Source organism: Cetorhinus maximus, chromosome 2 (assembly GCF_964194155.1).
Source record: "Cetorhinus maximus chromosome 2, sCetMax3.hap1.1, whole genome shotgun sequence".
Lineage (NCBI taxonomy): Eukaryota > Metazoa > Chordata > Chondrichthyes > Lamniformes > Cetorhinidae > Cetorhinus > Cetorhinus maximus.
The window spans coordinates 17,542,318-17,558,844 of record NC_135880.1 but is presented as its reverse complement, the minus strand read 5'-3'; the positions used below and the strand labels follow the sequence as shown (position 1 = coordinate 17,558,844).

General features: G+C 42.6%; 1 protein-coding gene and 1 pseudogene across 2 annotated transcripts in view; one reads left to right on the top strand and one right to left on the bottom strand.

Moving 5' to 3' along the window:
* The window catches only part of galnt7 (UDP-N-acetyl-alpha-D-galactosamine: polypeptide N-acetylgalactosaminyltransferase 7), a 138,321-nt gene that overhangs the window by 80,724 nt on the left and 41,070 nt on the right, over positions 1–16,527 (bottom strand). The window lies entirely within an intron of this gene.
* Positions 6,992–10,265, top strand: LOC144689666 (small ribosomal subunit protein uS19 pseudogene; annotated as a pseudogene).

Sequence of the window (16,527 nt, the reverse complement as noted above, 5' to 3'; positions counted from 1 at the left end):
TTACAAGATCTTTCCTCCCATTAGCTCCTTGCTTATCTGATATCTTTGGGATGTTTATAGTGTCCTCCATCATGAAGACCGATGCAAAATATTGGTTTAAATTATCTGCCATTTCCCTGTTCCCCATTAGCAATTCCGCAGTCGCTTCTTCCAATGGTCCCACCCTCATGTTAGCCACTCTCTTTTTATACACCCATAGGAGTTCTTGCTCTTTGTTTTTATATTCGCCAATTTACTTTCATAATCAATTTTCTCCCTCTTTTTTAGGTTTTTGGTCATCCGCTGCTGGTTCCTAAAAAATTCCCAATCTTCTGGCTTACCGCTAATTTCCGCCACTTCATATGCCTTGGTTTGTGACTGGATACTCTTTGATCGCCTATGTTAACCATGGGTGGTTCATCCTTCTCATCGAGTTCTTCTTTTTGACCGGGATAAATTTTTGCTGAGCGTTATGAAACATCTGCTTAAATGTCTGCCACTGTTCATCCACTGACCTTCCCCTTAGTCTATTTTCCCAGCCCACTTTAGACAACTCTTTCTTCATACCTCTGTAATTGCCCTTATTTAAGTTGAGGACATTAGTTTGAGACCCGAGTTGCTCACCCTCAAACTGAATTTGAAATTCTACCATGTTGTGATCGCTACCCCCCTAGATGATCCTTAACTATGATATCGCTTATTAACCCCACCTCATGACACATTACTAGATCTAAAATAGCCTGTTCCAACATATTGCTCTAAGAAACAATCCCTGATGTACTCTGCAAATTTTTCTTCCACGTTACCCCTACCAATCTGATTTGTCCAGTCAATATGCAGATTAAAATCACACATGCTCCCTTCTTGCATGCCTCTATTATTTCCCAATTTATACTTTGTCCTATATCCAGTGAGGCAACTCTTCGGGGCCCCAGACGATTCCTACCAGTGACTTCTTCCCCTTGCTATTCCTCATTTCCACGCAAACTGATTCCATATCACAATCTACTGCACCTATATCACTACTCACCACCTCACTTTATTAACAAAGCTACCCCACCTCTTTTTCACCTATTTTTCCCAGAATGTCAAATACCCTTGAATATTGAGTTCCCAGTCTCGGTCATCCTGCAACCACATTTCTGTAATATCTAGCAAGTAATATTCATTTATTTCTATTTGTGCCGTCAACTCATCTATCTTGTTACAAATGCTGCATGCATTCAGATAAAAAGCCTTAAGCTTTGACTTTTTAACCATTATCCCTCATTTTGGTTCTAATTTCTGCTGCACTCTTCTGCTTATATTTTCTGCCCCTTCTTGTCACACTTTGATCATCGTTTACCTCTTCACTACCCTGCACCTCTGCTCTCGTTTCTTTTTGATTTTTTAAACTTTCCTTCAATTGAACCCACCCCCCACCCCAATTAATTACTTTAAAGTCCTATCTACAACCCTCGTTATATGATTTGCCAGGACACTGGCCTCAGCATGATTCAAATGAAGCCTGTCCCAACGGAACAGCTCTCTCCTTCCCCAATACTGGTGCCAGTGTCCTATGAATCGGAATCCATTTCTCCCACACCAATCTTTGAGCCACGTATTTACCATTCTAATCTTATTTACCCTACGCCAATTTGCATGTGGCTCAGGTAGCAATCCAGAGATTATTACCTTTGTGGTTCTGCTTTTTAATTTAGCCCCGAGTTGCTCATAGTCCCTCAGAAGAACCGCTTTCCTCGTCCTACCCATGTTGTTGGTACCTAGATGGACCACAACATCTGAATCCTTCCCCTCCCACTCCAAGTTCTTCTCCAGCCCAGAAGAGATGTCCTTAACCTTGGCACCAGGTAGGCAACACAGCCTTCGGGACTCACTCTTCTCTGCAGCAAAGACAGAATCTATTCCCTAACTATGCTGTTACTATTATATTTCTTTTTTCCTCCCTCCCACTTGAATGGCACTCTGTACCACGGTGCTGTGGTCAGTTTGCTCATTCTCCCTGCAGTCCGTGCTCTCGTCCACACCGGGAGCAAGGGCCTCGTACCAACTGGACAAGGGCACTGGCTGAGGCTCCTCCAAAGCTAAATTCTGGATCCCCATACCTGCCTCACTCACAGTCAAACCCTCCGGTCCCTGACCATGGTCCACATTTTGATGTAATTAATCTAAGGGGTGTGACTGCCTCTTGAAACGGTGTCCAGGTAACTCCCTCCCTGATGTGTCGCAGTGTCCGCAGGTCGGACTCCAGCTCATCAACTCAGAGCTGAAGTTCCTTGAGCAGCAAACACTTGCTGCAGATGTGGTCACCGTGCATCGCAGCGGCATCCACAAGAACCCACATACTACAGCTGCAACACATCGCCTGCCCAGCCATCTCTATTCTATTTAGTTAATTAATTTGGATGTTAAATATTTTAAAAGTGAATTTAACAGTACTCTTCAGCTGTAATAACGTCTCCTGATTTAAACCACTTGGCCAATCAAAAGAGAAATGGAAGAGATACCCACCAATCACCTACCTGTTTTCCTTTGACATCACACTTCAGCTCTGACAGGTAGAAAGGTTTAAGTGGCTCTCTGCCACGGGTTTTTAATCTCCCGCTGCCCTTCTCATGCAGGTCTGCTCTCCGTGTGCTGTTACGTTACATATCAGATTATTTGAAAAACAAAGATTTTTGTTCTACAAGGTGGTTAACAAATTGCAATAAAAATTTAACGAAGGGAGGTTTTAGGGGTGAATACTTGCTCATAAAGTACCTCCCAATCTATGCAAGGAAACAACATTGGAGAAAAAAAAATGGAAAAATGCTGGGAATATGTATCCAGCCTGGAGAGAAGCCAGGAAAATGTTTCTAGTGTGGATTCTTTGTTGGGATCTTTTTGTTGCTATGATTAATCAAACTTTTACTGAGTCAGTGTCTACAAAAGAAATCCTTGAATCAATTTACAAACAGTCAATTCAATTCTTGTTGGGATGGATATTCAAGTCTGTTCTGCCTCGTTGCCAGCTCAGTGCAGTGAAATCACCAATGGGGAGCATTCCAAAGCAACTTCACAGGGAACAGGAGGGGCCACATCTTCAGCTCAGCGGAGAGGTCTACACTTGCAGCTGGTCGCATGACTTCCCATGATTTGTGCCTCTCAGGCTTTTTCTATGAAGTCACTCCAGGGTGCTCTTGCTGACAACATGATTGAGTGGCTTACCATCTGTGTAAAGAAAATCTTGCATTTCTATAGCACCTTTTCTTACTTTAGAACATCCCAAATTGCTTTACAGCCAATAAAGTGCTTTTGAAGTGTAGTCACAGTTGTAAGGTGGGGAAATGTGGAACATTATAATTAAAAAAATCAACATGCACTTGAGTTAGTTAGCTTCTTCTTCGGAGTCCAACCTTTCTCTTTCAAGTATAATTGCATTAAGTACAAAGCTCCCTTCTATAGATCATAAAGTAATTCCAAAAAAATTCATGCCACATTGTAGCTGTCCTGCCTTGAATTACCTCAAATCTTTTATAAGGCTGAAGAAAGAACAGTAATGTGAAACAAACCTTGGCACCATTGCTAGTTATTTTAAAATCCAGTCTATTAGCCCCACAGGGCACTATAGTTTCAAGATGATCGAAGTGGGTTTTATGAACTTGAGATAGTTCAGGCCTTCATGGAAAACATTATAAAGTTAGCAGATTACAGCAGAGGCATATTTCCACAGCTGGATTTGGCCCACCTATAGCATTAGATCACACACTCCTCTTTTGGTTGCGATTAAATTTTGAATAAATGAACAAAAACCTACTCTCTATAAGTACATTTTGGCCTAAATAGGGGATACAGATTAATCACAAAACCAGTATTTGTAATAATTACATTAACTTGAAGCAATTTTATTGACAAGTTAAGCCAACTTTATATTGCTTTGAGGAATCAATTTTAGGATTTATAAAAATATTGGATTGGATTTTACTCAAGTTTTACTGTCAATAAATCTCCTTTCTGGCTTCTGAGCTACTGTAGCTCCTAGTACTAACAACAGCAACTGTCCCTCTTTCCCATGTTGCAACTTGAGACCTAGATTGTGCACCGAGTCACCATTAAGCTGCAGCTGTGCTCATGCAGGGCATCCGCAAACAAGGTGAAAACGATGGCTGTGGTGCAAAACGCTTTTTTTACTTAAGTGCTAATAAATTATACTGGTAGAGGTAGTTTCGAATTATTTGCCCTGTTTTTGATCATCTCTATTTTTTTTTGAGTTATGTAGAGTTGACAGAGGGCTGGCTCTTCAACACATCTCAAATCATGAGATACAACAATAACTTGCATCTATATACTATCTTTTAACATAAGAAAGTTCCCAACATTGCTACGTTAGAACAGTGACTACATTTTAGAAATACTTACAGGACACAGCAAAGGCTATGGGCCCTGGCAATATTTTGGCAATAATCATGAAGACTTGTGCTCCTTTCCAACTGTTTCCAGTACAGCTACAACATTGGCATCTACCTGACAATGTGGAAAATTGACCAGGTAGGTCCTGTCTACAAAAAGCAGGACAAATCCAACCCAGCCAGTTACTACCCCATCAGTCTACTCTCGATCGTCAACATAGTGATGGAAGGGGGTCATTGACAGCGATATCAAGTAGCACTTGCTCAGCAATAAGATGCTCACTGAAGCTCAGTATGGGTTCCGCCAGGGCCACTCAGTTCCTGACCTCATTACAGCCTTGGTCCAAACATAGACAAAAGAGCTGAACTCCAGAGGTGAGGCGAGAGTGACTGCCCTTGACATCATGGTAGCATTTGACAGAGTGTGGCATCAGGAAGCCATAGCAAAACTGAAGTCAATGTGAATAGGGGGAAAACTCTCCACTGGCTCTTCAGCACAAAAAGTGGTGGTTTTGGCCGTTGGAGGTAAATCAACTCAGCCCCGGGATATCGCTGCAGGAGTTCTTCAGGGTAGTGTCATTCCCTCCACCACAGATGCATAGTGGCAGCAGTGTGCACCAAATACATGAAGCACTAAATTATATCGACATTCCCTCACCGTAGCTGGATCAAAATCTTGGAACTCCATTCCTAACAGCACTGTGGGTGTTCCTACACCACATGAGCTGCAGCTGTTCAAGGCGGCAGCTCACCATCACCTTCTCAAGGGCAGCTAGGGATGGGCAATAAATGCTGGCCTAACCAATGATGCTCACATCCCATGAATGATAAAAAAAAAACTGCAATCATGCAGCTTGAGTTGGGTAGGCACTCAATTTGGTGCCGCCGGCCTATGGGTCAGTTTCCTGCCACGATCCTGATCCATTTTGAAAGTGGCTGGCTCAGGGGTCGGCCTGCCACTCGAGGACAATTGGATTAAATTAAGGGGTCTATTAAGGGCCACATGGGTGGGATCAAGCCAGGAAGGAGACAATGTTTCAAATGAGGGATCACCACCACCCCCCCACCCCACCCCCCAGACCCGTAATGCCACTGGCCATCCCCTGAGAGGATGGCCCCTCCAGAATTATGGCAAGGTGGCTGCGGCATTTCAAAATAAATAAATTTATCTACATTTGTGCCTCGCTGCCGCCATCCTCAAATTGGCAGCTCCCATCTCAGTTGTGGTGCTGGAGATCTCAGACTGCTGGAGGGCCTCCCACTGGCCCTTGAGCGTCAAGAGCCCGTTGCCATTCCTGTTTGAATAATGAGCCTACCCCATGACCTTTAATTGGCTAAAGCTTTGAAAACACATGTCTATAGCACTCTGTGCAGGACTGGGACCTGAAACAGTTCAGTAGATTGGTCCCTGGAACGAGGGGGTTGTCCTATGATGAGAGGCTGTGTAAATTGGGCCTATATTCTCTGGAGTTTAGAAGAATATGAGGCGATCTCATTGGTGCATATGAAACTCTGACAAGGCTTGATAAGGTGGACGTTGAGAGATAGATTCCCTGGCCAGTGGAAACAAAAACATGGGGTGGGGGGCACTGTTTCAGGATAAGGGGTTGATCATTTAGGACTGAGATGAGAGGAAATTACTTCACTCAAAGGGTTGTGAATCTTTGGAATTCTCTACCCCCAGAGGGCTGTGGATGCTCCATCATTAAGGCTGGGATAGACAGATCTTTTGTCTCTCAGGGAATGAAGGAGTATGGGGAACGAGCAGGCAAGTGGAGTTGAAACCCATGATCAGCCATGATTGTATTGAATGGTGGAGTAGGCTCGATGGGCCGTGTGGTCTATTCCTGTTTCTACTTGTGTTCTTGTGAAATTGTTCTCAAGTCTGGTTCCCGGCCCCTGATTAAAGATTCAGCCCCAGGAGTCAAAATCTAGACTTATATAAACAATAAAACATATTGCCAGGTTGCCTCTCCAGAAGGCTTAGTTGGTGAGTGTATTGACTAGGGTAGAGCGGAGCCACACAGATCAGTACGGCTCCAGGTTCATCCAGCAGTCTGTACTCTATTAGCTGATCTTAACCAGGGTAAGAGTAAGAGGGTGAAATCACCGTTGCTTACCAGGGGCTGAGAATGAGAGCTGGGCAGGGGAAAAAGTGGAATGTCAGTCAGAGTTCCTGTTCCTGACCAGCAGTTGTACTTCCACACAGGAAGACACTGCACTGATGCTTCCTTTGGTTGTTGATTTGAAAAGAAAAGAGCATCAGACTTGCACTAAGCAAATTATACTAGGATTGACAACAATAACTGAACATATTCTTGCAGATTTCATTACATGAACTCCAGTTTCTAACTGCTCCACTATTGGCCTCGTGACACATTAATCCACGACCTCCCTGCACAGACTGACAGTCAAGAATCATCCAGACAACCTTTTATCACCCCCTCCACCAATATTCTTATAATTATGAAACAGAATAGTTCAAAGTAAATGAGGAAACCCACATCTTTTTAAAAAAAAATCCCTCCCTCTGTGATGATTTTTCTCTCTGGCTGCTCTCAGCTGTGAGCTGGAAATTCATGTTTAACTCCTGGAGACTTGGGCATAATCCTGGAGGGTTGGCAATGCTAGCTTACACTGAAATGCAAAAAAAAAGAATCCTCCACGATTGCAAATTCTTCTCCCGTCACACTTAACTTTCTCCATTCGTTGATCTGGCTTGCGTCCAAGAAAGTCCGCTCTCTCTCCCATCCACCCCCCCCCCCCTCTCCACCACACAGCCTGCAGAGCTTCTCTGACATAAATGGGGGCCCTGGATCAGTCTCCTGGGGGAGGGAATTCATTTAAAGCTGAATAGCACAGAAAGGAGCTTTTGAATGGAGATTCGCCACAACAGTCACTTTTTGAAAGCCGCAGCAAAGGGGTTGGACTATGTACAATTAAAGGACTGAACAGTCCCCCTGTATTTTACTAGAAGGGTACATTTCATCACTGAATCTGCACTGTTCATTTCAAATGAAGTGTTTGCCCAGTCTCCTATCTTTGAGGCAGACTACTGTACTTGCTTTTGACATGAAGCTTTGGAATGGGTAAAAGGTCTTTGTAACTATTACGACCTTTATCCAATTCAAACAAAAAAATACTCCCTGTAATTTTATCCATTTTCAGGGGGGTGAGGAAAATCCTGCAAAGCTGAATATTTCAATCAAACTGGGTTGAAAGAGGGAATTGTATTTCAAAATTCATGAAGTTAGAGCTTAGAATATATTTGATGCATTTGTTCTGCATTACTGGACAACAAATAGCACAGAATGAAATGCTTTCCTCCTCCCAGCCCTCATCCAGAATACATTGCTCTAAACTCCTCCCCGTCAACAAATGTGGGAATCCAACACCATCAACGGATCAAAGGCCCTTGTATTTGACTATGTAAGAACTTGCACATGACTATATAAATGCTTTCTTAATGTGCAACACCGTGTGCTTAAAGCTCATCATGAGCTTAGATTTGCACATTTCTGTGTGACTCACTAACAATGTTTCCAATAAGGAGTGCACTTCATTCTTAGACATGTTGTTATTAATCTGTGCTGCTGAAGTTGGTGCAGCACCCTTTTGGATAGACACTAAAAGTAGGTAAGTACGTATTGACAGAAAGTACATTCAAAAGGCTACTGAAACATCCTAGTTTTCAAACAGCTACCTGGTGCATTTTAAGTTTTCTTTTGTTCTATTCTGAAGAATAACAGCTTGCACGTGCCCTTAACATAGCAAAACATCCCAAGGTGCTTCACAAGTACGTAATCAAACAAAATTTAACTCCGAGTCACAAAAGGAGATACTAGGATGGATGACTCAAAGCTTGGTCAAAGAGATAGATTTTAAAGGAGTGTTTTAAAGGAGAGGCGCAGAGAAAATTCAGGAGAGAGTTCCTGAGCTTAGTGCCTAAACAACTGAAGGCACAGCTACCAATGGTGGGGCAATGGAAATTGGGGACGGTAAGAGACAAGAATTGGAGGTGTGCAGAGCTCTAAGAGTTGTTGGTTTGTGAGAGGTTACAGAGGGGTGAAGCTTTAGAGGGATCTGAACACAACGATGAGAATTTCAAATTGGAGGACCTCAAGTATAAGTAGCAAAGTTTTCACACACATCACCCAATCTGTCACACCATCTGTTTATTGGGGAGTCAAGGGTTGATCCCAGTATCATAGATACTGCATTATGTGCGCTCTTGACCACTGAATCAGCTAAAAAAAAACAAGCGTCACTTTAAATAGCCCTGCCGCTGTCTGAGACAACACTGAAAAAGATCTACATTTAATTGTGAGTTGGGGGCATTGGGGAGTGGGTGGACATCACACCCTGAACCCAATCACCCCTTCACCCAGTGTCACACACAGATTCCTATAAGAGTCACATCAGTAGTGGAAACTTTGACCAAGGTCCATTCCCTACCACTTTTAGCCAGTCATAGCGCCCACAACTACTACCCCAACAGCTGCCAGGTATGTCAACACAGGCCAAGAACGGAATGGAGCTGTACAATTCAAAGCCACCCAGTTTTACTCCTGAACCAAGGAGGACTTCAGGTGGTGGGGCAGGGGGTTGTCTCATGGAAGAAATACCAGAAAACTACAGGAGCAAAAACAAAAGGGTGTTGCATTTCCCACTGCATGGACTCACTTTTCTTTAGAAGTCACTAAGTACAAAAATTGGCCCTAAAGAATTGGAAAGGAAGCTCTTAACTTAGTCGTAACCTTCTCATATTAAATTTAATACAAAAATCAATCAGCTCCATATAAATACAATCTATCAACTGAATTGCGGTGTAAGAGTCACAAATAAAGATCAAGGCAATGGCATTAGATTTGGATTGCTCTAAGGAGAGATGACATGGACACAAGGGGCAGAATGGTCCCCTTCCAAACCTCAATGGTTAAATAAAAACAAAATGCTGGAAATAAACAGCAGGCCTATTCACTAACAGAAAAAAAAGCAAGAATTGTCAACCAGAACAACTTGCAATTATATAATACTTTAATGTGGTAGGACTTCAGAGCAGCATTATCAAACACAATTTGACACTGAGCCAGATAAATAGCTCTTGGTCCTCTGCCCTAATATCCGAGTTAAAGAACTAGGCTTTCCAAAGTGTCTCCAAGGACAGAAGAGAGGTAGGTAGGTGTAGGGAGGGTGTTCCAGAACCTGGGCAACTGAAGGCAAGCCCATTACTGCTTTCTTTCAGAATACCAGCATTCAATATAACTGTCATATGTTCTTCAATCATAAATTGCTCAATTTCCTCCTCAACCCTTAACAGGCAAAAATAATTAAAATTGCATTACTGTTATAATGCACAATATTACATCCTGGGTTGTGGGGGGGTGGGGTTTACCATTCACCAGAAACTTAACTGGACCAGCCATACATAAAAAGGTGTAGGCTGTGAATTCTACCTCCTGACTCCCCAATTACAGGAAGTTTACCTATAGAGGTGTTCACTTGGATCAGCTCCTCAACATGTCCTATGAACAGATGTTTTATATCTATGAACAGATGATGCAGTTGTATTGTGCCCGTCAGCGTAGGCATGTGAACAGAGGCCTGTGCCGTAAGCAGCAGTCCCTCCTGAAAAGGCTGCACAAGGTGAAAAAGGAAGCTCCACCAATGGAGAAACCAGAGGTCGTCAAGGCTCATCTTTAGGATATGGTTATCCTCCCAGAGATGGTTGGCGGCATGGTTGGTGTGTACAATGGGAAAACCTTTAACCAGGTTGAAATCGAGCCGGAAATGATTGACCATTATCCTGGAGAGTTCTCCGTCGCCTACAAGCCTGTCAAGCACAGCAGACCTGGCATCGGTGCCACTCACTCCTCCAGGTTCATCTCTCTGAAGTAAACAGTTTTCGATGGAAATGTTGTGTAAATAAAACTAATTCCAGTAAAAAAAAATCTACAAGGCACAAGTCAGGAGTGTGATGGAATACTCTCTACTCGCCTAGATGAGTTAGCAGCTCCAACAGCACTCAAGAAGGAGCAGATGGCGGCAATATCACTGGACTAGTAACCCAGAGGTCCAGGCTAATGCTCTGGGGACAAGGGTTCAAATCCCATCACGGCAGCTGGTGGAATTTAAATTCAATTAATAAATCTGGAATATAAAGCCTGTCTCAGTAATAGTGACCATGAAACGATCATTGACTGCCATAATGGCTCAGGCTCATCTGGTTCATTAATGAAGCCTGCCTTCCTCACCCAGTCTGGCCAATGTGAATTTTTAAAAAAAGAAATTCATTCATGGGATGTGGGCGTCACTGGCTAGTCCAGCATTTATTGCCAATCCTTAATTGCCCTTGTTCCGAGGGCATTTAAGTGTCAGCCACATTGCTGTGGATCTGGTTGTCTCACACGTAGGCCAGATCAGGTAAGGACAGCAGATTTCCTTCCCTAAAAACATTAGAAGCCAGATGGATTCTTACAACAGTCGGTAATGATTTCATGGTCATCATCAGACTTTTAATTCCAGGTTTTTATTGAATTCAGATTCCACCATCTGCCGTGGTGGGATTCGAACCTGGGATCCCCACTATGCCACCACCTTCCCACTATTAACTATCCTCTGAAAATGTTCAGTTAAAGGGCAATTAAGCTTGGGCAACAAACACTAGCTTTGCCAGTGATGCCCACACCACATGAAAGAATTGAAAAAAAGCTCAACACCACCCAGGACAAAGTAGCTCGCTTGATTGGCACACCATCCAACACCTGAAACATTCACTCCCTCCACCACCAACACACAGTGGCAGCAGTGTGTACCATCTACAAGATGCATTGTAACAATTCACCAAAGCTCCTTCGACAGCACCTTTCAAATCAATTTCCTCTATCACCTAGAAGGACAAGGGCAGCAGATGCATGGGAACGCCATCACCAGCAAGCTTCTCTCCAAGCCACACACCATCCTGACTTGGAAATATATCGCCATTCCTTTACTGTTGCTGGGTCAAAATCCTGGAGCTCTCTTCCTAACAGCACTGTTGGTGTACCTATGCCACATGGACTGCAGCGGTTCAAGGTGGTGGTTCTCGGGGGCAATTAGGGATGGGCAATAAATGCTGGCCTTGCCAGTGATGCCCACATCCCATGAAAGAATTAAAAAAAATTAACCTGGCAAAGACTGCTGTCTTTATCTCATAACTGCATGCACTTTCTTTCATTTGCTCTTGGGATGTGAGCGTCAGTGACAAGGTCAGCTTTTATTACCCATCTCTAATTGCTCTTGAGCAGGTGGTGGCAAACCACTCCCTTGAACCGCTACAGTCTGTGTAGGGTAGGTGCACAAAGTACTGTTGGGAAAGGAAATAATAAAAAGTGCCGAAAATAAAGATAATTTGTAATCTGCACTATAACAAGGCCTCTTTTAAGTTGCTTTGCTTTTTAATATGAAATAATGCCAAGCACACAGTTTATAAAAAGAATGATGCTCATGCCAAAACCAGAACATTAGGTTTTTGAGGAAGGGTTCCACATGTCTGAACTGATCAGAGATCCTTTACCTCCTAAAGTGCAAGTCTTGCTCAATGCAAAATAATCTTCTCGAATCACCTTTTCCTTACATTTGCTTCACGTGTATTCAAATAACATCAATTTTCATGCTTTACTCTAAACAATGACACATAAAAGCCCAGCATAACGTAGAATTTAAATACAACACGTTTTTATTCTAATCATGGTAGATTTTGACTGTTGGGCAATCGACTAGGGTGGTGCAGCAGCATACTGATTAAGTCAGGCGGCAGAGACTCCAGAGTTTTATGACTCACTGTCTGAAAGGGTGGCAGCTTAGCATTTAAAAAGTACTTGGATATGGATTTGAAGTGCTACTACGTACAAAGCTACCAACCAAGGGCTGCAAAGTGGGATTAGGCTGGATGCCTACTTGTCAGCTGATGTGGACACGATGGGCCAAATGGCCTTCTGTGCTGTAAATTCTATGACTTTTATGATTCATCACTTCATTGAAACTGATGAACAGTGCAGTTGCTGTACATATTGTCAAACGGCTATCTGAAATCCCACTAAGTACCAAAAGAGGGCACCAATGAACAAGTGCTCAGCAACACATTTAGTTCTGGATCAGAGACAAGGGCTAAAAACTGTGACAAGCATGGCAATTTACAGTGGGATGGCGTGTGCCCAATCTACATAGGTGTTAGGCCCACTGTTAAATTCAGGGGAGCCCTTTAATTTAAAGCAAAGGCTGCCAAGCAGACACCTAAAATAGGCTTTAGGCCCCTCAAATATGTAAATTAAGGGCCTAATGCAATTTTAAAGGAATCTTTTTCAAGTTCAGAGGGATTTGGGACAGATGATGAGCCTGTAGTGGCCAATGTAAGGCAAGTCACAAGGATATTTTAGAAACCATCTTCTGGAGCCACAAATTAGCACGAATGATTCACGGGATCAACCATATCCCCTCATATCGCACTCCATCCCGAGACAAACTGAGGGCTACCAGCCAAATACTGATAGCTTGCTTGGGCAGGCTGTCTATATGTTGATGAGGCAAAAGGACCAATTTCCATCTTTCCTCAGGCCTCCTGGATTGGGTGCAGGTTGCTCATGCAGCACTGATCTGGGCCAGAAAATAGGTCAAATTCAAAATCTATCCCTAGGAAGGCAAGGAGGTGACCAACATTCATGACACATAATAATTCCAAAAAAATATTTAAAGAACTAAAAGGAAGAGAGCCCTCCAGTTGCTAGCTTTAGCAAAAAAGTCATCATGAGGATAAAACATTTAAAAAAAAATCTGTTCATAGGATGTGAACGTTGCTGGCAAGGCCAGTATTTATTGCCCATCCCTAACTGCCCTTGAGATGGCGGTGGTGAGCCACTTCCTTGAACCACTGCGGTCCACATGGTGTAGGTACACCCACAGTGCTGTTAGGAAGGGAGCTCCAGGATTTTGACTCGGCAACAGTGAAGGAATGGCGATATATTTCCAAGACAGGATAGTGAGTGACTTGGAGGGGAGCTTGCAAGCTTGCAAATGAATAAATAGAAAGAATTTCACTGTGAAACACATATACTTAGTACAGGACAATAGTCTCTTTCAAAACACATATACAAAACAGGTTTTAAGGTTCAGGCTCAAACTATCTTGAATTAGAACAAAGAAAAAGAAATGCTTTATAATGGAATGTGGCTAAGTTGGAGATGAGGAAAGAAAGCATTGCAAAATATCTCAGTAGGTTTGTGATTTTGATTATGAGGTGTGACAATAGGGCAGCATTTCTTAAGTGTGGCAGGCTTCCATAGCTTACTTACACAATCCTCTGCCAGTGGGATGGGTTGGGTTATGAAAACGTCAGACTTGCTCTGTACTTTTCTGAGGGTGTGGACATGAAATATGGCAAGCACATTCTACATATTTCACAGAGCTGCAATGGCTCAGTGAGGTTCATACAGTACAAATGGCCTCAGTGCCCCATTTAGGGAAGGCAAAAAACATAATCTACTTCTGACTGCGACCCAGTAACCTGTGTTAGAACTGCCTGTGCTTGAGCATTGGGCAAGTACAAAGCCGTAAACTGAGAAACAAAAAGAAAAGTGCTGGAAAAACTTAGCTGGTCTGGCAGCATCTGCGGAGAGAAAAACAGAGTTAATATTTTAAGACTAAAATGACTCTGAGTTCCATGTTCGGCTGTGTTGGACTGAAAGCCAAATCTCCTACTGACATTTCTTGCTGAGGGTTATGCATGAATAAGGGTTATTTGGGAGATGTATGGGAGTTGCCGAACACCTCTGAATTGGAATTCCAGCAAAGAATCCATGTGTTCAGGGAAGGGCAGAAAATTGACCAAAGAAAATTCAAAACTCTAAAAAAAAAAGTTTTAAAAAATTCATTCAAGGCGTCGCTGGCTAGCCCATCCCGAATTGCCCTTGTTCAAAGGACACTTAAGAGTCAACCACATTGCTGTGGGTCTAGGAGTCACATGTAGACCAGACCTTCCTTCCCTAAAGGGCATTAGTGAACCAGATGGGTTTTATGACCATCGGCAATGGTTTTGGCGTAATCACCAGACATTTAATTCCAGGTTTTTATTGAATTCAAATTTCACCATCTGCCATGGCAAGACTTGAACCTGGGTCCCCAGAACATTATGCTGGGTCTCTGGAATACTAATCCAGTGACAATACCACTACGCCACTGCCTCCCTTTATTATAATTCAAATGCCATGATGTTGCATACTTTAAAATGTTCCATTAGCTCCATTCATCTTTTTCCCTCAAACTCAAGTCAATGGTGCCACTCCTCCCCTCATTCGCATCAATATATGCGAGTAAAACACAGAGTGGTAAATACACAGTTCATACAAAAATCAACAGCATCACAAAATCCTCTGAATTTGTCAACTCTGCAGATCTGAGGCAACAACTCCACTGTCTGACTATCCAATCAGGTTCAACACAGACGTGCAGGATATTTAGCCATTCAAGCTTACCTGGACAGCGTTAAGAGCTTTAACACATTTAAGAGGGCACCAAATCCCTGGGAAGATGGTTCGACACAATGTGATCTTCCATTTTCTGGGATCAGGGTATACTTACATCCTCCTGGTGGGCTACAGACTCTAATGGGTTGAGCTGCAGACCATTTAAAAAAAAGTGTTTACATCTCTAGACAAATATTTGTACCTGAACGATAATAACTTGATTTGGAAGTGCTTATAGGGTGATAAGTGAACCTGATTCAGAATAGGATAAGGTGGCAGAGTTTTGGATAAGTTGAAGGTAATGGAGGGTAGAAGCTGGGCAGGAAAGCATTGGAATAGTTAAGTCTATAAGTGACAAAAGTATAGATGAGGATTTCAGCAGATGGCCTGAGCAAGGGCAGCAGCAGACAATGTCATAGGTTTGACAGCAGGCACTCTTCACGATGCAGAGAATAATATGAAACTCAATTTGAGATTGAACAGGTCACCAAAAGTACAGTCTGTTTAAAATGAATATAGTGCCTAGTTAAGAGGGATAGAATCAGTGGTGAGCACACAGGTTGTGGAGGTAACTGAAAACAATCACTTGTCTTCTCAACACTTAACGGGAGGAAACTGTAGATCATCTGAGAGGATGTCAGATGAGCAGACAGACAAGCCCAAAGCAGCAGAGGGGTTGATAGAGTGGTAGAGAGGCGGAGCTGGGTATCATCAGTGTACTGGCGGAAGCTGATGCTTGCTTTGTAGATAATCTTAAGAGTCAGCAACAGTACAGGGCAAGGACAAATGCTTAAGGGACCCCATTGCTAAAGATGTTATAATGACAGAGTAGACAAGGATAATGCCGTAATGTAGTGTACTTGGATTTTCAATGCCCTTCGATGAGGCACTGCTTGGTAGACTCATGACTAAAGGTCAGAGTGGAGTCAGGGAACAAGTAGAAGAATGGATAGGTAAGAAGTGGTGTTCCATAGGAACTGATGCTTGAACCACTGTTATTCATTAACATATTACATTCATTCATATTACATAAACAATTTAGACTTCAGAAGCAGAAGTACAATTTCAAAAATTTTGGATGACACCAAATTTGGGGTATAGTTAATGTCGAGGAAGACTGCAACAACATGTAAGATGACATTAATAAACTTGCAAACTTGGCATGTAATGATAAATGAATGTAAATATAGATAAGTGTGAGGTGATGCATTTTGGTAAGAGAGATAAGGAGGTCATAGTCTTTGAAAATTGAGAGTCTAAATGGAAGAGAGGTGCAAAAGGGTTCTAGGGATATGCAATTACATATCATTTATAACTAGCAACAAAGTTAACAAGGCCATAAAAAATCCAAACCACCACTGCAGTTCATTTTTAGAGGAACAGATGTGAAAAGCAGGAAAGTTAAGTTAAACTTGCACAGAACCTTAGTTAGACCACACTTGCTGGTCAAAGTTCTGGTCTCCATATTACAAAAAAGGAATAGAGACACTGGCGAAAACGTAAAAAAGATTTACAAGGACGATAATACCAGAACTGAAAGGTTATAACTATTGTGAAAGATTAAATAGGCTACATAGTCCTTTCTCTAGAAGAGATAGGGCTAAGGGGTGACTTAACAGGTCTTTAAACTTATGAAAGGGTTTGAAAAGGCAGACAGATGA